Source organism: Cuculus canorus, chromosome 11 (assembly GCF_017976375.1).
Source record: "Cuculus canorus isolate bCucCan1 chromosome 11, bCucCan1.pri, whole genome shotgun sequence".
Lineage (NCBI taxonomy): Eukaryota > Metazoa > Chordata > Aves > Cuculiformes > Cuculidae > Cuculus > Cuculus canorus.
Window position 1 is genome coordinate 2,401,313 of NC_071411.1, and position 13,986 is coordinate 2,415,298.

At 43.1% G+C, this 13,986-nt stretch overlaps 1 long non-coding RNA gene across 1 annotated transcript; it reads left to right on the forward strand.

Annotated features, from left to right (window-relative positions):
• Window positions 1–214: 214 nt before the first annotated feature.
• Window positions 215–3,520, forward strand: LOC128853305 (uncharacterized). Its single transcript, XR_008451754.1, has 4 exons — window positions 215–494; window positions 931–985; window positions 2,527–2,652; window positions 3,384–3,520. It is a non-coding gene; the product is annotated as an uncharacterized LOC128853305 (long non-coding RNA).
• The last annotated feature ends 10,466 nt before the right edge of the window (window positions 3,521–13,986 follow it).

Consider the following 13,986-nt stretch of genomic DNA (forward strand, 5'->3'; position numbering starts at 1 on the left):
GTGAAGGTTTCCAGAAAGCTAATTTTTGAAGGAAGCCGTCTGAGGTTTTCAGCACATCTGCGTGTTTATGGCACCTTTTTCTTTAAAATGTGGTATTTCTAAACCTGCTTATCCAAGCCTATATCTTGCTAAGTTCTAGGAAGTAAAATAACTTGGGCTGGTTAAGTTGAAGGGCAACATCCATGTAAATAAGTTTTCTCTGTAGCAGAAGCCTGGTATTCCTTGCTTTGAGTTGGATGAAGAACGTGAGTGGTGGCAGCTTTGGACTGTGGCAGAGGTCCCCAGGTCCCCTCTGCAGCGCACCATGTCATAAGGGAAGCTGGAAAACTACAACAGGCGAGGGAGAAAAAGCTGAACGATAGATGTGAGGAGGAAATTCAAGGCACTGCCCACCCTGCCCACTGGACAACGTGCCTCTTTGGCGTAGGTGGATCCATTAAGTGCATCTCGACCGCTGTGGAGTCAGCATTGGATGAGAGAATGTGCTGCTGGAGGTGGGCCAAGTTCTGGTTCCAAATGTTTATGCATCTTTGCAGCTTTCATGGTTTCTCTGCTGATTGCTTCCGTATATACTAAATTTGATAAATAATTGGAGTTTGAAGGGCAGGCTTAATGGACATCCATAAAAATGATTCACAGGCAGCTGTGAACTGAACTCTTACACTAAAGGATAAAAAGCTTCCTTAATGAGCTGTACAAGACAGTTATTGATGTATTTATGAAAACATTCCCAAGTACATGCAACCAGGGGAATTCAAAGATAAATATTTAAAGATTGGCTGACAGTTTTCACATGTAGTGAGACTCTAGTTCCTCTGTAAGGCAGCAAGTGGAAAAAAAAGTATATATTTATGTGATTTGTAAATAAAAGAACTGAAACTTGCATTAAAACCTGAAGCTTTCACAGTAATTGTGTTTATTTCTATTCAGATGAAGAGATGAAGCATGGAGAAAATGGGCAGAAGAGGTTCAGAATATTAATAAGGTAAACCAACATTTTTTATCAAAATAATTTATTGGAGTCATGTCACAGAACTGTATTTAAGAGGATGAGATCTAACAACAGTTCAGAGTTTGATTAAGTTTCTTTTCATCCTATCGTTGTTGTACACAATTAGGTTATTCAAGTGTGATCTTTAAGTGTTCCCATTATGATTCATAACCTCGTTCTTCACACCACAGAGAAAGAAAAATTGGTCTATTATTATGACTCTGATTAATAGATGGATCAATGCGTGCCCTTTTAATGTTTACTATACACATGCACTTTTAGTTGGGATAAATTATTATCTCATTGTGTTACTTGCTCCTCGTAGGCATTGTCTAAACAAAACCCATAGAAGCATTTTAAGTGTTCAGGGCTGACACTTGATTTGGCGTCACCTTGTCATTTGAGCTTGTTCTTGAATCGTTTAATAATCGATAAGTTTTAAACAATATAATTTGCCTTAGCATTATAGTTGCTGTGTTGTCTGACTCCTTCTAGCATAAAAAAAATGAAGATCTGGCTCATGCTATTAAATCAGCTTTGGAGCTTTTATTGGATGAACCAATCTCTTGGGTTTATTGCACCTCGAGGACTATAGATGGAGGCTGGACTATGGAATGTGTTCCCTTGGCAAGGTGGACAAGGGGTGCATGAGGAAATCAGGTGATGAGTCAGTCCATCTGTGCAAAACATTGACAACAGACTTAGCTTTACTCATGAGCAACATTTATTGCCAGTGCTAAAGGAGGTCAGTGGAAGAGTTTCAGTCATGAGAGTCTCTTCTCCAATGTCAAGAAGTTTGAAGCAAAGCTGAATTTCAACGCAGGTGACGATGCTTGCCAAGTTTCGGTTATAAGAACATGGAGTGTACTGCTTGGCTATAAAAAGTCACTGACTTCACAGACGTTGAGAAAGCATTTGGTGGCCTCCACTATAACTTATGGACCTTTAGAATCGTCGTTATGTATTGGATTTTAAGCTTTTCCTAAATTTCTGCTGGGTTACTAGGATTTTTTTGTGTTTTCTTTTTTTGGTTTATCATTCACGATATTTAATTGCTTTAGTTTTGCCCTTTTCTGCTATTCCACTTGCTCTGTTTGATGCAGTAGTTTGAGAGCACAAGAGCCATTGTGATAATGGCCTTAGAATGAAAGGTGATTCATGTATTAAGGATTATTTCAGTGGAAAACTAATGTTGGTTGGTTCGTTTCTATGTGGGAGTGTCCTGAATGATTCTCTGAGGTTCTCAAACTGTGCTGCATCCCTTGTATTCACCATTTTGCCTTTGGAAGATTGTTACTGTCAGTGCATGAAGGACCCTGCTCCTCAGATCCCTTGACAATATTACACCCTCTTCTGTATTGTGTTCAGAAACTCCAATGAGAACATAATTTTGTACATTTTAGCAGTTCAGGTGCATAATAACTCCAAAATTACCCTGTCTACAAGAACTTAGGTTTCCCTGCTGCTGCTGCTCAGAGTGTTGTAAAGACAATTATATTGGTCCCTCCAAGATAATCATTGTTTCTGTTCTGCAGGCTGGAACATCGTGATGTTCACATGGGCAGAGGGAGCCCTGTTAGACCCCAGGCTATACGATGCTGATACTCTAGAATTCCCGGATCTGTACGGAGCGGACCTTTTGCTGAGCAGCCCTCGGACAGGTGCGTGTTAGCTGAGGACACAGAAGCATTGAGATCCACTCAGATTTACAGGGGACCTAAATTACCCAGGGCAGCTGTTCTGTTAGATGAGAGTGCACACAGCCCATCGCCAGATTTCATCTTCCCTCTGAAGAGTAGTTACCTTGGCAACTATCGTATCGCATGAGATTTTGGTTGCCAGTAACGAACAGAGTGGCTAAATCTGACACGTGGTACGTTAACACTCCATACGTTTCCTTAGACGGCGAGCACGTGATGGCATGAGCAGTTATCCTGTTGCAACGTCAGGGGATGAGTTCATGCCAAAATCAGTGCTGTACTCAGATTTTCAGTTTGTTAGCGTGTTACCTGAAGCGGAGGGCTGTACATTATCACACTCAGGATCAGCACTTTGGATGGAGGAGTTCAGTGAGAGTAAATGTAAGAAATGCCCCCTCGCCTAACCTGCTCCTTGTCTTTAGCCTAAGCTGCTTTAATAAACTTTACATAGTCTTATTATTCTACTAGAAGTTCCTGGAGAATCCTCAAAATTGAACTTGCTGGGAAGTGACTTTGGTTTGATGGGATTGGAACTCCCAGTGGTCTTGACGGAGTATTGATGCCTATGGGACGTGTGATGATACACCACTATGAGATTTCCCATGACAGTGGGCAGCCTCCTCAGAACTGCCTATAAACGTGAGGAAAAGAGGTGCAAATGGAATCTAATTTTTAGCTTGCTGCCGTTGTAGCTGTTCAGTCTGGGACTTCTGGTTGGATCCACCACAGACTTGACATTGAACATATATGTCACTACTTTCCCAGAGAGTAGGACATCTGCAGCTCCAAGTTGTCAGCACTGCTTGACTTTTCACTGGTTCAGCTCGGTCTTTGGGTAAGCAAGTTGTTTCCCATGTGCACTTCTAAATTCTGTGGAGTTGGTGAGACTGGCCAGCTTCCCACCACAGAACGATTCTTCAGAAGGGAAATAATGGTATTTTCCAACCTTTAACACACCATTATGGGAGTAATCTGTAAGATATTCTGGTTTGCTTGGGTTTGAACTCACTAGGATGAACAAGAAGTAATTTTGCCTTTTTAAAACCCAATGCTTTATTCCTAGTGAAGTAGGGACTATGTCCCAGAGACCTCATTCAGTTTTCTGGCTGTCTGTAGAAGGTCCTCTGTTTCCCACATTTTTTTCCAGTGATATCAGTCTTGTTGGAGATATTCCGTCCCCTTGAAAACTCCTTATTCCTAAAATACCAGGCTGAAAATGCTCCTGCTCCAGCGCGTTGGACACAGGCATTTGAATCTGAGCTGGTGTACTGGAGGGAAGAATATCTATGCAAATGCTGCGAATGCCTTGTGGGGGATAACACGCACTCGATTATAGAGAACGTCTTTCAGAAATCTTACAAAGAGAACAACAAAACTGACAGCCAGAAGTGCACTAACAACATGGCACAAAGCGTTTGCTCTGTAGAGTGGGGTTTTATTCCTGTGCACTAAAGAACAATGACAAACAACATGCTTGCTGCTATAGTAATAGGTTTTATTTCACTACAACTCCTAAATTGCGTTCTTCAGCTTGTCATGCTTTTGCCATACTAAGCCTTCCTCTAAGACTCTCTTTGTGTCTTACTTGTGCTCTACCCCTTCTCATGGATCTGCCAGGTGTTGAGACAGGACAGAAATGTTAGGGTGGCACTAACAAGAAAATAGGGACTTTAGTGAGGAGGAATGACACTATGACGCTTGTGTCTTATCTGACATCCAGCTGTTAAAATCCTACTGACCAGCCTGTGGAAACTATAAAATTTGAAATTCTTGCATGAAATCTGTTAGGGCATTGTCTGGGCTTTTTTAAAATTTATGTTATATATGTTTCTGTGATCTTTATTGTTAACAAATATTTCATACTTAATCAGTGCTTGAAAGCTAAATCAGACTTAGCTCTTCAAGTGAGTGTAGACCCTCGCGATGTAGACACAACCGTTATTTCCAATGGCTTCATTTTCCCTGCTACAGCACTTAAAATTAATAACTCCCTTGTCGTTGCCTCTACATAGACAGTGTTGAAACATGATGGGTTTTCTCTACAAGGCTAAATGAAGGTAAGCCATCTTGACATAGATTATTTAACGACGTAAGAAAGATTGTTATTAATGTTGTGAGGCTGAACAAAGTTTTTTAGCTGTGGTGCTCTCCCCTGTCTGTCTTGTTTTCCGGACTGAAGTCAGTCTGTATGATAAACTTCCCCTAAAGGAAACTTTCCAACAGCCGCATATGCTGTTGGTGCTGTAACGCCTGACTGCTTTACTTGCAACACACAAACAGAAGTCTGGCGAGTGCAACTGAATTTGTTAGATCATCTGATGTTCCGATGGAGGAGGATTGAAGCAAAACAATGGCAGAAATGTAAGTCAGTAGAGCTTCTCCCAGAGCAGTGATTTTTATCTTTGCATTAGATACCAAACCAGCTGGTTTCTAGACTGATTTTCTTTCTAAAATGAAACGGTTACCATTTAGAAAAACCCCTAAGCTTTAAAAAAGCTGCCATTATTTACTCACTTATATTTATTAGTTTTTCTGGTGGCTTTCTGAGCCTATTCTGTATTACAGGTATTCAGTCATAGTTCAATTCTGTGGTTACGTCACAGCTTTCTTTGGGTTTGCAAAGATGATCTTCAGATGATCTGTGGAGATACCCGGTGATCGGCAGGTTTGAACACTCATCTAGTGTATAACTCTTGATTCTGGTGAGATAAGACCAGTGCCTTGAAAATCAGTTGTGTCTACAAAAGTGCTTTTTGTGCAGGGGCAGCAGAGCCTTCAGCCCCAGCTGAATCCCAGCAGCGCGGTGCGGAACCTGCTGAGTAATCCATGACACGACTGCTGCCAAGGCTCTTCTGCTCATTTACAGAGGTCCGGGATGATTCAAACCAGCAAGTTCCACATTAATGCTCAGAGGCAATTGCTGTTTACATCATGACAGTGTCACTTATCACCTACAACTCTCCTGCAAGGACTAAACTGGCACTGACAAAGATGCAGTTATTTGGCCATTTTCTTCCTTGGTCCTCTGATAACGTCCATGTCTGACTGCTTCTCCAGCGATGCTTTTAAGGCTATGATGTCTTGCACCTATGGCGTGCTTAAAACTACAGCTTCTCCAGCCTCCCGTGCATGTGCCTTCATGGAGAAATGTACTGCTTAAAGCAAAGCTCCTGCTGCGCTGAGATCTTTCAGATCAAGCGATGGTGTAATTTTGCTGAAGACGCTAAATAGATCATTGCAATGGAGCAGCCAAATCCACGGGGGAGGGGGGGCTTGACAGAGAGAAAGAGTGACTGCGCGGGAGAGGAGTTTTTAGCATCTTCGGTTATTTCATTTCTGTGCTGTTCTATTTAAATCTTAGATAAGCTGTTAGAGAGGCCCAGGCTGCCGGTGTCAACACTGCTGCGGAGTCTGCGGATGACCACTGCTCTGTGGCTCTGGGCTGGCCACTGCCTGCACTGCTCTGGTGGAAGAGGAGGGAGAAACGCCAGTGTGACACAGTGTTTTGGCAGCTGGGAGACACCCAGGGACTGTTTGCTCTCCAGGGAACAGTGGAGACCAGAGATGATGATGTTGAGTTCTGTCCCTGGGACTCTAGGACGGCTCCAGTGACGAGGGCTGGTGGAGAGCTGTAAATGGGCTTTGTGCTGCGTTACTGGCTGTGGCTCTGTTTTACACACAAACGTTTGTTCCTTTGAAGTTGGCCCTGTTCCCCAGAGGTGTCCCTCTGCATTTCGCTGCTGTTAACTGGGGCCACATTGGCACAGGTCGTGGAGCTGTGGGACAGCTCTGCCTGCTGCCCTTGGGTCAGCCCAGAAAGACTTTCTGTCCAGCAGCACCAAAGTCTGGCGCGGTTTGATGGCTAAATGTGCTTTAGAGGGCAAAAAGAAAGAATAAGGGAAAAAAAAAAAAGCTGACAGCTTTATTTCTTGATGATTTTCTTATTTAGAGCATGTCCTAACGATGTAGTTAACAGGAAATGTGGAGCAGGACTGAGCTCATTGAGTAGTTGGAAAAGATTTCCCAAGTGCATCGGATCTTGCCCTTAGGGAGAGCAAATAAAACTTGTCTGTGCTTTTCCATTTGGAAAAAACGATGTTGTTGAAGCATAACTTTTTCTTCCTGAATCTGTGCCTTCCCGTAGCAGATTGTCAGCTGAAGGAAAATGGAAAGAATCTGATGATGAGGCTGAAACATTTTGTTTGATCGTTTTCAGAACAGCAGGTGTGGGGAGATTATCCCCACACAAATTTATTGCCTGCATTTACCTCGTCACATGGTCAGAGAGAGTGGAAATCAAAATTCATTCCCTTGAAGAGAGTTTTTTAGCGTGATAGGAAATGTTTTTGTTGGAAGATAAGAAGAAATTGGAAGAAATCTGTGACATGTGCAGAGTATCCTGTAAAGCTGCCAGGTTTTGTCATAGCTCTTTGTAGCAACAGGGATGAATTTTACAGAGGTGTTTGGTTTTTCACACAACTACAATACAGATTTGGGTTTCTTTCTCTGACCTCTTGGCTTCCTTTCCCAGAATTCAGGTATAAAGCAAAGACAAGGAATTAGTGGGCTAATCTTAAGGAGGAATATTATTCTGGACTCGGTGGGATGAGCTGTCATTGATGGGCCACGATCGTGCAAACTGTGCAGCTTTGTCAGAAAAGTGAACATTTATGCAGTGCACTCCGGGACAAGATTCACTAAACTTGCTGATAGCCTTAAGGGAACTCAGATATGGAATTCTGCTCCACAAACCCCTTTGTATCCATCACCTGAATTGCTTCTGCAACAAAATGTTGCTTGTTGATAGTGGTATTCACTAGTTGCAAGGGAAGTTTGTATTCTTCACAGTGATTAGGGCTGAAAACCTAATAATAACATGTTATAACATCAAGTGATGCGTTCCTGCAGCTATTGCTCCCTTTGAACACACATAATTGGCTGCAGAAGCAATCACAGTTGTGGTTGTAATAGAAAATAGCAGCATGCTCTGAGAACCTTGGTGAAAGAAATTAGAGTTAAGAGTTCTGTGGCAAACCTGACCTCAGGAAGTGCTTTGATGCTGAGCTAACGCAGAAGCCACTTTCAGACATTGTGGTAGAAGAATTGGACATTATTATTCTTGTTTTAAAGCCAAAATGGGCAAATGAGACCTACAATTTACTTCTGGCCTTCAGCACATGCCATGAGATTGCCTTCTGTGATTCTCTTTAAACAGGTGTATGTGACATGTGCAGTCTAGTTTGTGTCCCTAATATCGGTGGGGATTTGTGAGCCTGAGGTACCCACAATTCCAAGGAATCAATGTGGATTGAGAAGAGCAAGAAGGGAAGCAGCCAGTTAGTGGGTGGTGGGTCAGATGCTTTAGCGTCTGTGATGCATTTTGTGAAATCACTCTTGCAATCCCACTTCAAAGAGCCAAATCTGTAACTCATACTGACCACGTTGTATCGTAGAAATATAGGACACCACTTACTGCACGGAGCTCCTGAGGGAGTTGGGTTAGTAGCAGGCTTAACCTTAAGAAAACTCTGACAGGTTTTTCCAGTGTTTGTGAGCTTCAAGGACAGGGTGAGAGTTGGGGTGGTTCAGCCTGGAGAAGAGAAATCTCTGGGGAGATGTTAGAGCAGCTTCCAGTGCCGAAAGGGGCTCCAGGAAAGCTGGGGAGGGGCTCTGGATCAGGGAGTGCAGGGAGAGGATGAAGGGGAAAGGTTTGAAGCCGACAGAGGGGAGATTGAGATGAGATCTTTGGCAGAAATGTTTTGTTGTTCAGGTGGAGAGGCCCTGGCCCAGGGTGCCCAGAGCAGTGGTGGCTGCCCCATCCCTGGAGGGGTTCCAGGCCAGCTTGGATGGGGCTTGGAGCCCCTGATCCCTCCTATGGCAGGAGGGAATTGGAACTGGATGGGCTTTGAGGTCCCTTCCAACGCAAACCGTAAATCTGTAAGCGTTCACATATCTGCTTGGGGCAAACTCAGTTCAACAGTGAGGTTAAATGTTTCCTTCTTTTTTTCTTTTTCCCTTTCTTTCCCTCCCCAGGAATGTCAGTGAAGTGATGCCGTCTTTATTTTAAAATGCTTATTTCAGGAGGAAAATGTACTATATATTAAATTAGGTTGCAGCACAAAGGAAATACTTTGAATGTGCTAAATGTTTGTGAAAAACAGTTTTATTGGTGCTGGGGAAGATCTTGGAGATACCTTTCAAAGGATGTTCGGTTTTCTGAAAGGAATTGGGGCAGAGGCATTCTGACACTAATAAGTAAGAGGGAGTAAATAATAGGTATTACTTACATGGGGGAAATGACTTGAGTGTAGCATAATAAGATAATACAGAGAAATTAAGTGGTAAAAAGATTTTGGATTCGCAGCAGACACTGCATGCTGAAAATTTGCCTATTAATTTAATTTCACTGTGAGTTCCCTGTGAAACTTGAAGTCTCAGGGGGTCATTTGTCAAGTCTTCAGTTAATGTTTCATTAAAAGTAATTTAAACTTGTGGAGAATGTAAGTAAAATTTGTGAGTGTAGGTTATCTCCCCCCAGCCTCCGACTGCCTTGACCCTTCCCTCTGACTTTGGCTGCTGTTCATCAAATATTGAGCAGCTGTTAGTGGAATCGCCTTCACTCCACATCCCTATAAAAGATAATCAAGTCTGGGCTTTCCAGACAGGCCAAGCAAACAAGAGCAGCTAGAGAAAAAAAAAAAAACCAAACCCATTCATGAAAAGAAAAAAGCCGTTTCCAACATATTGTATCCTGAGCTGGGATTAATGAAGTCAGCTGATACTTCTCCTTTGCAAATTGTTTCATTCGTGCTCCTCAGAAGGGCCACCAGGAGGGTAAAAGTTGCGCACCAGCTTAGGGGCTTTTTGGTGCTGCTACTCCTGGAGATATTATCAAAAAGGAAATGTGAATTAAAGCATTTAAAAAATAAAGATAAACCGAATTCTTAAAAGTATTGAAGGCTATTCACCAGCCACAGCTGAGAGTGGGTCAGAATGAGAGAGGCAGTGGTAGTGGAGTTGAGAAGACCTGCAGGCGTCTTGTTTTGAGAGCCCACCTGTGAGAAGGGTGCATTACAAGGCTGCTCTCCTCCTGCTTTTTCCGTTGTGTACTAGGTTAATGGACATTGAAGAGGAAGAAATTGTTTTTAACACTACGTAGAAATACTTGAGCTGGTCTTTTCTCAGACACAGGGGTAGCCGTAACTCATTTTCAAGAAGACTGTGCACCTATTTTAATGAAGGTATTTCATTTCCTGACCAGGAGGTGGGTTGCAAGCTCTTGCAAGAAGGAAAAACCCTGCAAAGGTCACAAATGGCTTTTGATACTTTTGCACATAAATCGTAGTTTGTATCTATTTATCCCATTAGAGCTGAGCTTTACTGGCATGATTCAAAACTATTGTACAGGAGTTCGGTGGTAAAGCATTAGCTTGTGTTTGGCCTGATTAATACCAGCTGAACTTAATTTATTACATGTGTGGTTGGGACTGAAAGGAGGTGGTTTGTCTGGTTTCCCCGGTGTGGGTCAGGCTGGTGCACGGGGGAGTCTTCAAGAAATCCATCGTGGCCATTTAGCGTCCGGGAGCGGACGATCCCTTCCAGCAGAGCTGGAGAAGGAGTGAGCGGTACTGCTGTGACAATTTCAATTAAAGGCCTGAGAATGGTAATTATGTTTACATACCAGCAGTCTGATTAAATGTAAACTAATTATGTGAAAAGCTTAAACTGTGACCTGAATTACTGTTGCTGTATCACAGTTGAATTTCAGCAGAGATTTTTGGGTAACACATTATCATTACAAAAGCTTTCCTTCCTATAGACGTGCAGGATATGACCGATATTACTGGGATAATCTGACCTTTCTTTCCCCTTTCCCTACTTCTTCCATCCAGCTTCAAGCGCATCTCGTAGCTACTTTTAGATTCAGCCCCTTTCAGCACTGAAAGCTGCTCTGAGGCCTCCGCAGAGCCTTTGCTTCTCCAGGCTGAACAACCCCAGCTCCCTCAGCCTGTCCTCATAGCAGAGGGGCTGCAGCTCTTGGATAGTCTCAGTGGCCTCCTCTGGCCCCATTCGGACAGTTCCATCTCCTTCTTATGCTGGGGATTCCAGAACTGGACACAGGACCTCATGCGGGGTCTGATGAGAGTGGAGTAGAGGGAGACCTCGTCTCTGGAAACTTAACTTCCATGCTGATATTTAACATCTCCAGGATTAGAAGGAATCTGTACCCTACAGCTTTAATTTTCTGCTGATTTTGTAGGATTTGATTAAACGAGTGTTTAAGTCAGTAATGTTCCTGGGGGGGGTGGGGCCCAAAATTTTACTTTTCCAATTAATGAGGATTTTTCAACCTTTTAAATAATTTTCAGTGTTTGTTTTAAATCGTGGGGAGGCGAACCTGTGCAACAGTGATCTTTTCAGCCCTTCTCTTTTATCTGACTTAAAGTGAGAGCAGATATGCTTTAGTTCGATATATTTGAAATGCTGTGACAGCGTATGCAATGCTATACTTTGAAAAGTTACAGAGCTGGATGTCATCAACCTAGAAATGACAAATCGCATCGTGCTGATTAACAGCATTACCTGCAGGAAGGATAGTGACGTGATGTTGGAGTAGATCTGATTGAGAACCTGAAGGGATCCTATAAATAACGTCTTTACGGGGCTGAAGACAAAGCTTTCAACGCAGACAGACATCTGCTCGTTAAAATAGGACCTGGCTGTGGTTAAAGCAGCGCCAGTGTGGGCTGTGTTACATTGCAGGGCCACGTGTGAGGTTGTTATACCCCCAAATCAACAGTGTTAACTGCAGCATTCTGATAAACAGTGCTAAAACACTGCAAGATTGACTACATTAATTAATCATTAAAAAGCTCAGATGAGCTGCATGTATGCTATGACACGACTGATATCTCAAATGCTTTCCCGGTAGAGATGAATTGTCACTGAAGAAAAGGCTGAGTAAACCACATTGCTTCTCTTACAGCCTTAGTAGCCGATACACAGAGCTAAGGTGTTTAAAGACCCGGTCTGCTGATGTGGATGGCACAAGTACGTATTTGTGTGTGTTCTTTAGATGGTCTTAGGCTGATTTTGCATCTTCCAGGGGAGCACTTGTAATCACAACAGCCAGTTCTGAGGAGCTGTTTGGAATAGAATCACAGAATCATGGAATGGTTTAGGTCAGAAAGGACCTCAAAGCCCATCCAGTTCCATCCTTTGCCATGGGCGGCGACAACTCCCACTGGATCAGGGGCTCCAAGCCCCATCCAACCTGGCCTGGAACCCCTCCAGGGATGGGGCAGCCCCCACTGCTCTGGGCACCCTGGGCCAGGGCCTCCCCACCCTCAGCGTGAAGAATTTTTTCCTAATATTTAATCTAAATCTTATCCCTCTAATTTAAAGCCATTCCCCCTCATCCTGTCACTGCAGGCCCTTGGAAAAAGTCGCTTTCCAGATTTGTTGTAGGTCCCTTCAGGTACTGAAAGGCTGCTCTGAGATCTCCCCAAACAGACCCGCAGACTTCATGTAATAAACATCACCTTGAGATGCGGCCTGAAGACAAAAAGCCTTCCTACAAAGCAGCAAGAGATGATTTGAACTGGCCATAATTAAAAATAATAATAAAGAAATTAGAAAAGGAAAAATTGGGAGTATTTAAAAAAAATGGTGAGTGGACCGAATATTTCTCACTCAGCCCTGGTTCAGCTCTGATTAAGGAAATTACCTGTGTTATCATTTCCAATACTTGCATAACTGGCTGGATAATGTATAGAGGAAATGCCAAAAGTAGGAGAATTAGTGACAAATGGTTGCAAAAGGAGTCATTTCCAGCAACTAAAGAAGGAGGAGTTTTGCTGAAGGTGTTTAGCGTGCTCAGACAGAGGTGGGGGATGTATCTAATGCACTTGTTGCACTGGTGTTATTTACAGCTAACCGAATGCTACAGAATATTTACACTTATTTGATTTCCTTTCTGCATCCGAGTAAGGCTGCAGATCGAACGTTTTGATGAACTCTCTCTGGAGCTGACCAGAACACCAGAGCAGACAAAGACTAATTATTGTAGACATACTTCAAACAGTACATTGAGCGCGTTATTACTGTGAGTTGCCTAAAAATAGCATCCCAGGACTTGCCTGGAGAGCTCTTGTCTGTGCTGAAGAAGAATGGATGTGCCACTTAGAGCCTATTATTTAATGAGAACGGCCATGTTGACACAAACCAAATTGCTTCAAAGCAAGGTCAGTCATTTTTCGTAAAGAGAAAGCCTTGTGTTTTTCCCAGTCAACGGTTCCTACCGGTGACCTGATTAGGCTGACACACATACAGGGATGAAAGAAATTATTCTTCTATATTTAAATAAAGATACGCTTCTGGTTGGCTGTTTAGCTGAGCTGAACAAATATTAGCTTGGAATGATCCGAAACTGAAACATTTCAATAAATTGAGTATTTTTTGTGGGCTGAATGAAGAACTGTATCCAGCCATGAGTAAATTGAAATTTCAACTGCCTTTAATAAAAGCAAAAGGCTTGACTCATAAAATGGAAAAAGCTGAAGTCAAGCTCTAATTTGCAAGGCGGTTCAGCTCCAAACTATTTTTCTTTTATTTATTGTGAATAAAATTTCCCGGAGAAAAACCCTTCAACCCTATATTTCAGAAATAAGTGCATATTTTCAGGTGGAGAAGCAGAGTCTCCATTGCTTATTCAGTTCTCTGCAGTCACAAAGCACTGTTCAGGGTGGAGATGAAAGCTGACTCTCTCTGTGCTTGCAAGAGAAGTTTCATTTTGGAACAGAATGTCTCCTCACAGAACACATCACCTGCTCCCTCTTGATTTCAGTTTCCAGAGTTTGTTAAGGTTGGTGTCTAGCTGGAACTTGGAGAAATAATTAGGAAGTTGAGTGGAGATGGTAACAAGCGCTCCCCCTTCTCTGACCTTGGTGCTCATGGGGCTGTTTCACCCTCTTTTTTTCCTCCCCCTTGGTGCTGGACACTATTTTATCCTTTCTTAAATACATTTTCCCAGAGACTTCTCTGGTGCTGAAGGGCTCAGTCAGGCCCTCTGATGGTTCCTGCTGCGGAAGTGGTCCCGTCTGGCGTGGGGAGCCCTGGGCTCTCCTCGCAGAGCCCCCACAGGCCCTGGGCACGGAGGCTCTGCTGGAAAAGATATAGTGTTGGAGAAATGATGTGGAGGAGAAAGGTGTTGTCGCTTGAGCCATGAGAAAGGATTTCCAGAGGTGGTGTGAAAGAACATATACAGAATCAGGAGGAGAAAGCTAAGTAGAGCCT